The following is a 14,032-nucleotide window of genomic DNA, read 5'->3' as shown; positions in this document are numbered from 1 at the left end:
TCTCCATGGAAACAGCTCCTTTTTAGTCATGCTGAGACAAGAGCAAAAGAATTATCTGTATTTTGTATAACCCCCTTGAACTAATGAGTTTGATAGAAGTGAAAGAAGAATGAAAAGCTTATCAAATAAGCTATCCTATGTAAGCAATTTTCCCACGAACGAACCCAAGATTTCCTATAAGGATTACATAATATGCGTTGCTCACTTTGTCACAAGTCCTTATCTTGTCTATGATGTAAACTGACCAGTAGGAGAGACATGTCTAAGGAGAAGGGTCAGCTGGAGGCCCTGAACCAACTTACAGCTGCAAAGGGAAATTGACTAATCTTAGAAATTTGCTTTTCCTTCCTTGTCCTAGGCTTGATCCAACTGGAGGAAATTCACTGGTATTTCATGATTTTCCTTTACAATAAGCTGTGAGCAAGCTGCAGAGGAAACTCGTCAGGTCAGAGCAGAAAGGAAACTGCCTAGCACCTTCGTCAGTTTCCTGTTGCATCCAACTGATAGCAGAAAGGAGAGGATGTGATGTTATAGGTGCTGGCCTTAGATTTCTAGATGCTAGTGATAAATGCTGCTGCCTTCCATTCAGTGGCCTGTGATTCACAGTTTTCTACTGATTCAGACTTTAAAGACCACCCCTTAACTACCCAGACCTTCAAAATGCTTATGTTGTGTAACATATAGAGAGAACAGTTACAAACAGTCCCCCCACCCCACCCCATGATCTACTAAGCTCCAGAAATACACAAGGTCTGTTTTTAGGGAAATCAATGCCTTCAAACTTTGGTCAGCTCACTGTAGACATTTCCATGGCAGGGTGGGGGGAATGTCTTCTGATTTAGTCTGGGGTAGGGTGTGTTGGAGACATTTCATTGGAAACTTTTCCAATCGGGTACATGACTGCTCTGCTCAAAAATTCCAATGACTTTCTCTTGATTACAGAATAAAATCCTAGTTTATTTGCAAATAATTTGAAAACCTGGAAAAACATAGTACCTACCCACCTTTCCAGAACTGATCTCAAACCATCCAACTGTTATTATTTACAAAAAGAAAAGAAAAAAAAAAAACAATCTACACATAGTGTCGCAAGCTTCAGAGCTTGGGCTTAGGCTAGGCCATCATACAAAATGACCTCACTATTTCTATTCTCCTCTCTAAGTCTTATCCATAATTCGAAACCAGTTCAACTTACTGTTTCACCATCAAGTCTTCCCTAACTATTCCAGGTACAAAGGAATTGGGTAAATCTTGTAGTATTTATGGTATCTACTTCTCACTTGGCCATCTTGTACTCTTTTGTTGTGCAATTCTTTTTCTTAATTCTTGCATTCCTGTTTAAGTCTATGCTTTTGTAACAACTTTGGGAGAAAGGTGATATATTGTACTTCTTTACGTGTCTGCACCCCACCCAGAATAGTGCCTTCAATTCAGCAATACATATTTTAGATTAATTTATTGAAAGTGCATGGTATTAAACAGGAACAGACAAACACATATAAACTTAAGTGGAGTGGAATAATCTAGCACTGCAACAAGATAATCATGTGTTTGGGGAATTTAAATAGGTTAGGTTCTTACAGACTCTGAGATTTATAGTTAATACGAAATACCTTGACTATCTTAACCAACTAATCAACCAACCTATTAAGCAAACAAAAGCAAATAAAAAACTCAGAATCTGAGTTTGGGTGATGGTGATGTACGTTCATTGATTAAATGTACCACTTTTGTGTGGGATGTTGATGGTGGGGAGGCTGTGAGTGTGCAGGGGCAGAGAGTATATGGGAACTCTCTGTACTTTCTGCTCAATTTTTCTGTGAACCTAAAACTTCACTAAAAAATAGTGTTATTAAAAGAAAATTTTCTGACACCTGCAGTATTGAGCCACTTACGTACTATACCAGATCACTCAACTGTATCTGATGCCCATTCCCATACCTCAATCACTTGACGTGCTTCCACCGTTACTGCGATAGAACGGTGTACAGTGTCACCTGACACAGAGGGACCACTGTATGTGTACATTGGCTGCATTGGACCCTGGAGTCTCTGCCTTCACCAGAATCTGCCTGGACTGACTGGAGATCACAGAAAAGCAAAAGGAGTCAATGTCCCCATAGGGTAGACTTTACCAAGTGAGAGGCAGGAGAACGGGAGAACCCAACAAATAAATTGTCCTTCACCCCATCCATGGGTATATGTATAGCTAATTCACTTTGCTCTACAGCAGGAACTAACACAACATTGTAAATTAACTGTACTCCAATAAAAATTAAGAATAAAGAAAAGCATCCCATCCATGAGTTGTTCTGGTTTCCTATGGCCTCTTTGGACACCAAACAATCAGCTCTGGTTGAGAAGCTGAGGCCAGCTCAGTGACACAGCACCTTGTATTCATTCTCCTTTCTTTGATTCATTCCCTTTTTCTCTTAACTCTTACTTCTCTGGGATCACACCCCTTTCTAAAATGATAGATAGGTAAGCTCTTACTTCAGGCTCTATTTTCTAGGGAATCTGGACATCTGTCAAAAACCAAACCCTGTGCTTAGAGTTAGGGAAAAGACATAGTCTTCTATAGTTACAAATGTTCTTTTTTGTTTTGTTTTGTTTTCCTTAAAAGGTAATGCATTCATAGGGTTCAAAAAAGTAAAGGCACAAGAAGGTAAACAGTGAAATCCTCCCTCCCACACACATGTTCTTGGTATATCATGCCTTTATACCCTGCTACCCTCCTAATCAGATATCTTGGAAATTGTTTCAATCAGTGCATTAAAAACTTCCACAACATTTTTGGTTACACAATGTTCCAACATGTGGATGTACCATAATTTACTTAGTCTATTATTGATGAAACATTAGGTTGTTTCACTCTGATCCTATCACAAATAATAGAGAAGCAACATTATATGTAGTTGTTTTGCACACATACCTGCATATCTATAGGCTAAATTTCTGGAAATGATATTTGTAGATCAGAGAGCACGTGCATCTGCATAAAAGCATCTGTTATTACATATCCTCAACAACACAGTGTGTTAACAATATTTTTGCTTTTTATCTATTTGGTTAGTGAAAAATGGTGTCTCAGCATATATTTAAATTTATTATGAGTGAGGTAAATAATCTCAGGTGTTCAAGAACCATTTGTTTTCCCTTTTCTGTGAACTGCTTGTTTTTGAAGAAGTCTTCACCAAGGGAAAAATCTTTGGAGCCTCTATTTTTAAACCCCTGTGCACCATGACTCAAAGCAACTTAAATCGAGGACTCTAACATGACTCTTACTATCACTGCTTGAGATATTGCAGTTTATATCATCTCTAAGTTGCAAAGTCTTGTCTCCACACTCAGTGAGTTCACAGTCTAGCAATGCAGAAGACAGTGGGGAGACAGGAGTAAATCAGGCTGAAGGATATCCAGCTGTCCCAATGATAATGCCCAAAGAGAGGGGCACACTTGGCTGATGAGGGGTGATGTTGGTACCCCGAAACTCAGTCTGATTGCTGGGTGTGCTGCAGCTGGCATCTCTAAGCAGTATCAGGGCTGAGAAGGGGATGAGGTGTCCTGGTTCTAAGAAGAACTGTCCAAGAGTGAAGCCAGACTCCAGCCAGCAGTGAGTAGGGCTGGGACAGGCAGGGACATTACAAGCATTAGCGTAAAGCTACTTACAAACTCTTATGGGGCTAGATAGAGAATAGGATGGAGGTGAGGCCTAGAAACTTCTCACACTTTTGAACACAATAAAGTGGAACAAACAGGCAGAGAGTCATGGCCCTTCTATGCAAAGGGAATACAATGAACAAAGGTCTGGAGGACCAAGATCTTTTTTCTGTGAATATGACTGATCAAAGGTGGCCAGATAATAGGGAGGGCGTGTGTGTGTGTGTGTGTGTGTGTGTGTGTGTGTGTGTGTTGTATATGCCTGTGAGGGGTATGAAAGATGAACAGAATGAGAAATGAGATCACCCTTTAACTAAAAGCTTTTCTTCCTTAGAGTTCTTCTCAACTGAGCTCAGATTTTCTGATATCAATATATTTTATTTGGCATAAGTGAAAAGCCCTAGCATAATTATGTTTTGGGATGAGGTACAGACAACCTATTTTAGGGAAAATAAAAGGAGAAGCTCACTAGGTCAAAGAGAGTTGGCCCCTACTAGTTACAAGGTCCATTCTTCCTCTCAGTTCAAAAATAAATCCCAGGGGCTTCCCTGGTGACGCAGTGGTTGAGAGTCCGCCTGCCGATGCAAGGGACACGGGTTCGTGCCCCGGTCCGGGAAGATCCCACATGCCGCGGAGCGGCTGGGCCCATGAGCCATGGCTGCTGAGCCTGCACGTCCAGAGCCCATGCTCCGCAACGGGAGAGGCCACAGCAGTGAGAGGCCTGCGTACCGCAAAATAAAAATAAAAATAAAAATAAATAAAAAATAAATCCCAGGGCATGAAGGCTAACGGAGATATTTGTAAGGGCAGGGCAGCACAGTATCGGGGATGGAATAAAGCAAAAACTTCTTTAAAAATAAGGAAATGTATACCTCTTTTATATTTATGGTTACTAGAATTGTTAGAATAAAAAACAATAAAATGTAGATGCAAAGAGGGGTCCGTGGAATGAAATTAGCTGTATTACAGAACTCTAATGATACCCACTTCCTAAACGCCCAATAGATTTTACTAAGGAATACTCCAGAGCTGTAACCATTTAAAAAAATCTGCTTGGCTTTAAAAAGAAAGAAATACATGATAATAATTTTTTCAAAGAGACATTGCCAAGGTTTATCCATGCCAAAACGCTGAGCGAAATTTTAATGTGAAATGAACCACAGAAAAGAGATAATAATAAGAGAGGCTTACAAAAGCCCTGTCATCGGCAGACACATTGGCACCCTCTATTCTTCTTTCAGCTCCTCCTCAAACTGTTCTATAATCCTTGATGTTTACATTATCCACCTCTTTAAAATCCAACAGCTTGCAGACTCCAGGGATTAAAAACAGAAGAACTATATTTTCAAATCTTTGCACATAAAGTAAAAATAGTAACAGAGGTTCAGAGGACCTCCCCCACCCCACCCCCTGCCGGTATCCTAGAGCATCATTCAGCCTGGCCCAGAGGATCAAGGCAATGGCCAGTCCAGCCAGTTCTTCCTTTGTAATGACTACTGTCTACATCTTGCTTGCTTAAAGACGCAGGACAATTCGGGCCAAGAATTTCCCGTTGGAGTAGTAGGGGAGGTAGAGGATGGATGCCCTGAAGTTGGGGTTCCAAGAGCTAGTTGAGAAGTGAATAATGGGACAGGGTAGGATAGGCAGGCTGAGGTTCTGTACTCCTTAGTCCATGACAGACACCTTGAGGCACCTGACAAAATGCCTTTACCCTTCTTGCCTGCTAACAAGCCTCAGTTTTGTTCAGGGAAAAATGCCCAGCACACAGGATAAGTGATGACTGGTTTCATCCCATCATGGTGAACTCATTCTCCTTTGCCAGTGATAGTTCTAGGAGGGGGCATGTGACCCCAGCTTGACCAGTGCAGTGTAAGGAGAAGTTGGTTGAGGGCTTGTAGGAAAGGTTTTATTCCCTGTTAAAATAAAGGAGAGGAGAAAACCCTTTCTGTCTCCCTCCGCTCACTTTCTAGAGTGGCTGCAACCATCTGACAATCAAGGGGAGACGGTGCAAGTCACTAAGGAGACAAGGTGGAATATGCCTTCTTGATAACATTGTTGAATTACCAAACCCACTTTGAGACAAGCTTCTTGTTAAGTAAGCAACAAATATCCTTATAGTCTTAGGCCACGATTTGTTAAGTTGTCTGTTTCTTTTTTTTTTTTTTAATTTATTTATTTTTGTCTGTGTTGGGTCTTCTTTGCTGCACGCGGGCTTTCTCTAGTTGTGGCGAGCAGGGGCTACTCTTGGTTACGGTGCACAGGCTTCTCATTGTGGTGACTTCTTTCGTTGCGGAGCACGGGCTCTAGGCGCGCGGGCTTCAGTAGTTGTGGCACGCAGGCTCAGTAGTTGTGGTGCACGGGCTTAGTTGCTCCGCGGCATGTGGGATCTTCCTGGACCAGGGCTCGAACCCGTGTCCCCTGCATTGGCAGGCGGATTCTTAACCACTGCGCCACCAGGGAAGCCGAAGCTGTCTGTTTCTTGTAGCTGAGAAAACATCCTATAAGTGGTAGAAACCAAGTCAGTAACCAGGGAGGTAGTGCTGGGGAGAAGTCCAAAGGGTAAAGATGAGCAGTAAGTGGGGAAGGGGGCCAGGAGCATGTCAGAATGCAGTGTGGGAAATAGCTGGGAGAAAGTCAGGACCGGGAGTGTGCCTGGGGAATTCCTGGAAGACTCCCTCTATGTGGTTCTGGCTGTATGAAACAGGGGTATGATTGACAGCTTAAAGAGTCAGTGCAGGGCTAGACTCTCCAAAGCCCACCCCTTCCTTTATTTTTCCAGATAGCACACGTTAGCCCAGATCCTTGTTGTCTCCTGCTTGGATTCTTACACGTTTCCTGATCCGTCTCCTCTCTTTGGTTTCCCAGTCCTCCAATTCATCATGGACATGGTAGCCCGGTTAATCACCAACCCCATCACTTCCACATTCTGAAATCTTCAATGGTGCCTCATTTTAAAAGTCCACCTTCCTTAGCCTTATGTATAAAGCTCTTCACCATCTTGCCACTCACAGACGTCTCTAACTGGATTGTAGCTCCCTCAGGAAAGTTCCAAGTCGTAACTTTTTGTCTCACATAGTTCTTAGAACATCTTTCATGCAGTAATTTTTAATAACTCTTTATTCATAGATATTTTTTACCTTATATCATACATTTTAGAAGAAACAGTATTGACTTGTGTCTTATCAGTAGATATGACAATATCTACTGATTATAGAAATAAGTCATGGTAAGCATGCAATAAATAGCTGTTAGTATTTTAAGTTATGTCCAGATTAACATTTTTTTCACGCTAGTCAACTATGGTTTATATAGTCTTATGACTTTATGATGATAATAAACACCCTTAAAAATGGTCATCAGGGGCTTCCCTGGTGGCGCAGTAGTTGAGAGTCCGCCTGCCAATGCAGGGGACACAGGTTCGTGCCCTGGTCCAGGAGGATCCCACATGCCGCGGAGTGACTGGACCCGTGAGCCATGGCCGCTGAGCCTGCGCGTCTGGAAAAAAAAGGTCATCAGAAAATGTTCCTTTGTGGTAGAGATTTTAGTAAATTAACAGATTTGGGTAACTATGATATTTTAAGTTTGAGTTTCTATTTGTTATTATTAATTTTTAGATAATCATTTTTAACTAGCTCCACCTTTATAATTTCACAACCAGATATTTTTGAATTGCAGAATCAGAACTTTATTTCCTCAGTAGCATATTTAGTTGCTCAAGATTCCTTGTTCGTAGCATTATCATTTCACACTTTGGTCATTGCAATAACCCCAGCTGGCATTTTCGTATCTTTTGCATGTTCTTGATTCCACAACTTTGCTCTTATCATTCTTTCTAGAATGCTCTCTGGTCTTCCCTTCACTCCATCTTAAACATTCTTCAAAGCTAAATCCAAGTTTCACATGTCATGTGAGGCCTTTCCTGACCACCATAATCCATGGTGGTTTCTCTTTCTTTCAAGTTCCTATAGCACTCAGTATCTGCATCACTCATCATGCGTGTTTGACTTGCACTGTTAGTCTTCTTTTTAAACGTGCATGTAACCCAAACGTTTCTAAGACCTCAGCCTTCCCCTTAGCATCAAATAGAATAAATCAAGTGCACATAGCTTTGCTCTCTTGAGAAGACTTGAATTTACTGAGTTTCACCTCTTGCTCCAAACCTCTACCCCAGATCAGTTCTTGATCCTCTCTCACCATTTGCCTCCTGCATTTTCAGTCCTCTCTTAATACTCCGTCTCCCTAGGAAGAGACACAAGCTCTTCTCCTCCATTCCTTAAAGCATCACTAACCCAAGTTTGTTCCATGTAATGGACTTTTACTAAACATTTGGAAATAATAGAGAATAATTGAGCTTAGAACAGAAAGTGATTAAAAGTTCTATATAGTATTCAAAATAATTACCAATTATCTAGCATTTAATATGTGCCAGATACTATGCCAAGCGTTTTCCATGCATTATTTCATTCAACAGTCACAGCATCCTTACACCCACTACCATATAGCTGGGAAATTAGGGAGACATTATTCAAATCCAAGTCTTTTTGGCTCTGGTGTCTGCCGTAATTATTACTGTTCCCAAAGTTCATGACCCTCAAAGAATTTCTTACTGTATGCAGTAAATTTTTTTGATCACCTATCCAATGTTCACTCTGTTTTTCTTTCCTGCTTCCCGTAGAACTTTGATTTTTTTCAGGAATCCACCCTCTTCAAGCCCCACCCTGAGAGTTGCATTCTGATTCTTCTTAGAAATTTAGGTTGGTAGTGATTGGCTCCGGCATGGGTATGGGGTGCATTCTGGCCAATAAGACATACAAGGAAATCTTCTGGGATGCTTATAGGAAAAGTTCCCTCCTCCCAAGAGAGATACACAGAAAGAGGATTCTCTTCCTCTGAACACTGTCCTGTTTAAAGATGATACACAGAATGGCTGTGTCCATCTTATAACCATGAGGGAGTTACCCTGAGGACAAAGACCACACAACAAAAGATGCAGAAAAGGAAAAGTGGTAAAAACCTGGTCTTTATTTTTGGTTCACCAAAATATTTAATCTTAAACATTCCTACCTCTGGACTTCTTGGAATAATAGTGTTATTAATTATACCCATTTTGAATTCAGTTTTCTGTTGTTTATGATGAAAATATCCTAATGGACACTTTGGCTTCTCTTTCCTACTAAGACACCAGCCTGCTGCTGCTGTAAGGTTTCATTCTTCTAACATCTGTAGCCTTCTTTGAGTCCCAGGCTCCCCAAATCTACTCTCTCTAAATGTCAGAGTACATCTCCCCAGATTCTATTATTGCTTTACTATGGAGAACAGTTAGTTTCCCTCTTGTCTCAACTTCTCCCACCTAGCCTCCAGGGTCCTTTCCCCACCACTTTATTACCAAAAAACCCACTAAATGAGTTTCCCTAAATAATTCTTCCCCAGAAATTAGATGCTGAGGACCAGGCGTCATACTACCTGAGTCTGAATCCCAGTTCCATTTCTTGTTAACTGTGTCCACTTTGACAAGTTGCTTTAGTTTTTCAGAGGCTCGGCTTCATCTATCAAAAGGGAATAATAGGGCTTCCCTGGTGGCGCAGTGGTTGAGAGTCCGCCTGCCGATGCAGGGGACACGGGTTCGTGCCCCGGTCCGGGAAGATCCCACATGCCGGGAGCGGCTGGGCCGGTGAGCCATGGCCGCTGAGCCTGCGCGTCCGGAGCCTGTGCTCCGCAACGGGAGAGACCATGACAGTGAGAGGCCCGCGTACCGCAAAAAAAAAAAAAAAAAAAAAAGGGAATAATAATTGTAGGGTTGTTGTGAAGATCAAATGACATCATCCACACAACGCCTTTAGAATAGTGCCTGGCACGCGTAAGCATTCAAGATAAAATGCTGGTTGGAAGTAAAGGAAACTAGGTAAGGTAGGCCAGAGGGAACATTCCAATCTGTGCATTAGCTCATAGAAAAGAAAAGGACCAGACCCAGAAAAGACAACCCCAAGATTGTCTTTGTCAGACAAAGACAACCTTGGGGATCCAGATGGCAAGCAGGAAGTTATCTTTTTCAGTCTTTTCATTCCTCCACTCAAGATTCAGATTCCTGAGAACAAGCATTTGATTGGCCTAGCTTGGGTCATGCCCACCACTTGGTTTGGCTGAAAAAGTCCCTTGCTTAATAGTGTCACCAGACTGTCTCCAGTCATATCCCAAAGCAAACTTAGAGTGCTGTCACCAAAAGAAGGAGTAAAGTTAAAAACAACCGAACTGCATTGTTACTCTGCGTTGTTATGTTTATAGGACAAGGATTATATCTTATCCACTGCATTGCCTAAAATCCGAATTCAACCAATGATCAAGATTTGTTGGCTGTTCTTATTTAACTTGACTGATAACACTGATCATTTGTATTTTTTTAAAAGTCTTTTTTGAATTTCCTACAATATTGCTTCTGTTTTATGTTGTGGGATCTTAGCTCCCTGCTAAGCTCCCTTAGCTCCCTGACGACAGGCTCCCTGATTGAACCCGACCAGGGGTCGAACCGCACCCCCTGCATTGGAAGGCGAAGTCTTAACCACTGGACCACCAGGGAAGTCCCCGATCATTTGTATTTTTAAGGCTTGATCCAAAAGAAAACACGTTTCTTTTTTTGAGGTTTTTTAAGCTCAGGAAGCCTGTCAATGATAACTTTAAAGGAATATTACAAGGCTGTTTTTGAAGGGTGGAGGAAGCAGAGTAAAATTGAGGTTGTTAACCAAAAAATATCAATATTAAAGAAAAACAGTGGAGGAAGCATAGAAAATTGAGGACACTATTTTCAGCCTGTCTTCTTCATCCTTTTCTGAATTTTGCATAGATTTCCACCCTAGAGGATGAAGTAAAAAGGGATAGGAGGAATTGGTAGGAAAACCTTTTCCAATGGTCTAATTGGGTCTATTTGATTAACCTTCAGAGGGAGTGTTCTTTTGACCTAAGCATGATCAAAAAGATTGCATGTTGCATATCTAGGCAAAAACTCTAGATAAAGCATTAACTTCACTGTTTTTCCCACAATTTCAACCACCAGTTTGTGTCTATTTTTCCTTACAAACAGATTTTTCCTTCAAATGGATTTCTATCATCAAAGACAGCCTGGATACCAGTCACCCTGTGGCAGAGCTCCCAATAGTTTATTCTTGCTCCATTCTTTTCTGTGAAATCATAGTAGGAGTCAACTTCCTCAAGCATTATTTGGCCTCATGCTTTTATAGTCATACTTAAACTCCTGCTCCAGATGTGAGAGCAATTTGGCCGAGACATCTGTTGCCCCTTTGTTCATCAGCGATGAAGCTACTGATCTGATTGGGGAGGCAGACGCCCCCTTCCTCACTGTTCCCTGTGTACCCCTCCCCCCTGAGGCTGCACATGTGGAAACCCTGGCAGCTAAACAGGAAGAGAAGGCATGGTCTTGGGTGAGTTTGTCTTAGGAAAGAGTAGAGAGAAAGGGGAGAGGGGGCCCTGGGACCAAGTTTTAGGGAACTTAAACAATAAATGGTTGAATGGCAGAGAATGAGCCTGAAAAGAAGCAGAGAAATAGATGTCAGGGAGATAGGAGTAAAACCAGGAAAAATGTTTGTGGAAGTTAAGGGACGACAGGGCCTCATAAAGTAAAGAGAGGTCATAAGCAAAATGTAGGGTATATACGTACAATGAAGTATTATTCAGCCTTAAAAAGGAAGGTAATTTGAACACATACTACAATATGGATGAAACCTGAGGACAATAGGCTAAATGAAAGAAACCAGTCACAAAAGGACAAATACTGTAGGATTCCACTCTTATGAAGGATCTAGAGCAGTCAAACTCAGAGACAGAAAGTAGAACGGTGGCTGCCAGGGGCCGCGAGGAGGAGGAATGGGGAGGTACGGTCTAATAGGTGTAGAGTTCTCCTTTTACAAGATAAAAAGAGTGCTGCAGATGGACGGTGATGGTGGGAGCACAACACTATAAATGTCCTTAATGCTGCTGAGCTGTATACTGAAATGTGACAAGATGGTAAATTTTATGTTATATATATTTTACCTCAAGTTTTTAAAAAGGGAAGGGAGGCCAGCAGAGTTAGATGTTGCTGAAAGGTCAGGTGGAGGGAGAACTGAAACATCCCCTGTGTTTAGTGTTGTGGAAACTGACTGTAAGTGTGTAAGAGAGATCCTGCCAACAGTCCGGATGACTCTAATAGCCACATGTAAACCTTCAGGAGTAATTTCTGGCTCATGACTGACTTTCTGTAAAAGCGAGTCTTAACAGACTCAGGCCCTCTCTGGTTCCGTGGCTCACCTCTTCCTCCTTTTCCTGTCCTCACTGGGTGCATCTCTCTCCCTCTCTCTTATTTTATGGCCGCGCTGCGCGGCTTGCGGGATCTTAGTTCCCCCACCAGGGATTGAACCCAGGCGACAGTAGTGAAAGTGCAGAGTCCTAACCATTGGGCCGCCAGGGAACTCCCACTGGGTGCATTTTCTTCTCCCTGGCATGCTCTCGGGCTCCCACACATACTTCACCATTTTGGGGCATAAAGCTTAACAGGACTTAAGTGTCCTGTTTACCAAGTAGATTTTTTATACCTACTCTCTGCCAACCTCCATCTCTCCCCTGCTTCCAAGCAGTGCTAAGCAAGCACTTCCTTCCTACAAAGACATCCCCTGGATTAACTCCATTTGACTTCAAAAATTCTTACTCACCATTGCCTTCATCTCCATTATCCACTGAATAGTTTTTTTGAATAAAGAATGGTAAAGGGCATCCCTGGTGGCGCAGTGGTTGAGAGTCCGCCTGCCGATGCAGGGGATGTGGGTTCGTGCCCCGGTCCGGGAGGATCCCACATGCCGCGGAGCGGCTGGGCCCGTGAGCCATGGCCGCTGAGCCTGCGCGTCCGGAGCCTGTGCTCCGCAACGGGAGAGGCCCGCGTACTGCAAAATAAATAAATAAATAAATAAATAAATAAATAAATAAATAAATAAATAAATAAGAATGGTAAAATGCCATTTGTCATTTCTTTAACAATTCTTTATTAATTTAACATTCCATAAGTGTTGCTAGAGCCTCTACTTCATATCAGGTAGTATGTAGTTGCTGGAGATACAGTCTCTGCCCTCAAACAGCTCATGGTCCAGTGGGGGAGAAATTTTCTCCTCCTGTGCCTCATACAGAGCTTTTGTCTTGAGGTTAAATGTTTAAGTGTAAACAGCCAAGGGAAAAAAATACATCTTTATAGAAAAATTTAGACTCTTTTGAGAGATAATAGAGTATTACAATTTCAGTTAGAACTCCGCATTGATGATAAATTAAGTATACTATACAATCACCATGCTGGCCTTGTTATATGCCTACAGCATAACTCCTACAACAGAACTTTCTCAGCTCTCCTACACATACTCTATGTTCCAGTAGAACTGAATTACTTTATTTTCCTGTTCCTAAAATGCAACTGATGATTATAAGACATACTATCAATTAAATAACATTTTAGAGAGAAAAGGATATACCCATAATACGTTCAGATAGTGATTATAAGACACATACCAATTTGGAAATGTTAAAAAGGAAGGGGGAAGCAGGAGGATGAAGTGTGCATCTTAAGTTCAAAGATATACAGTGTTTGTTACTCTCAGAAAATGCTTGGTGTTTCTTGAGCTCCCAACATTTGCTTATGCATTTCCTTCTGTTTGGAACATCTCTCTTCTCCCTACCCTTCTCTACAACCTATCCAGTTTCTAAGGATCCCTTCCTTCCTCTCATGAACCCTGTCCTGATCCTACCAACCAGATGTGATCTTTTGTTCATTCGTAGGTTCATTCAACAAATATATACTGACTGCCTGCTAAGTGCCAGACACTGTTCTAGGCACCAAGGATTAAATGGCAGACAAGACAGGCAGACATAGTCCTGCTTTCATGGAGCACATATGCTACATGAGGAGACAGATTAAAATGAAGTAAATTAACAAATGAATGAAATGACTGTAAATTGTAAAGAATGCTATGAAGAAAAACAACAACGATGACAAACAAGGAGCTGAGACAGAGAATTATAGAGGGGAGTCTCCTCTATGATGGGTGGTCAGGGAAGGCATCTACAAACAGGTGAAAACATAAGCTGAGACCTGAAGGGAGAGGAGGAATTATATATGCCTGGGGGAAGAAGATCCTTCCAGACACAGGGAATAAATAGCATGTGCAAAAGCCATGAGGTGGGGCTGAGTTTGACGTATTTGAGGAACAGACCTTCCCTTCCTTTGAACCTCTATAGCATTTTATATCTTCCTTTGGGGTTTATACTAGTTTCCTTTAATCATAGTCCTTGCTATCATTTTCTTATTCTCCTTTTTATGCCTTACAATTAGTAAATTCTTGAG

The sequence above is a fragment of the Leucopleurus acutus genome, assembly GCF_964270905.1.
Source record: "Leucopleurus acutus genome assembly, chromosome: 11".
In the NCBI taxonomy this organism is placed as follows: domain Eukaryota; kingdom Metazoa; phylum Chordata; class Mammalia; order Artiodactyla; family Delphinidae; genus Leucopleurus; species Leucopleurus acutus.
The sequence above is the reverse complement of the archived record's forward strand: the minus strand, read 5'-3'. Positions refer to the sequence as shown.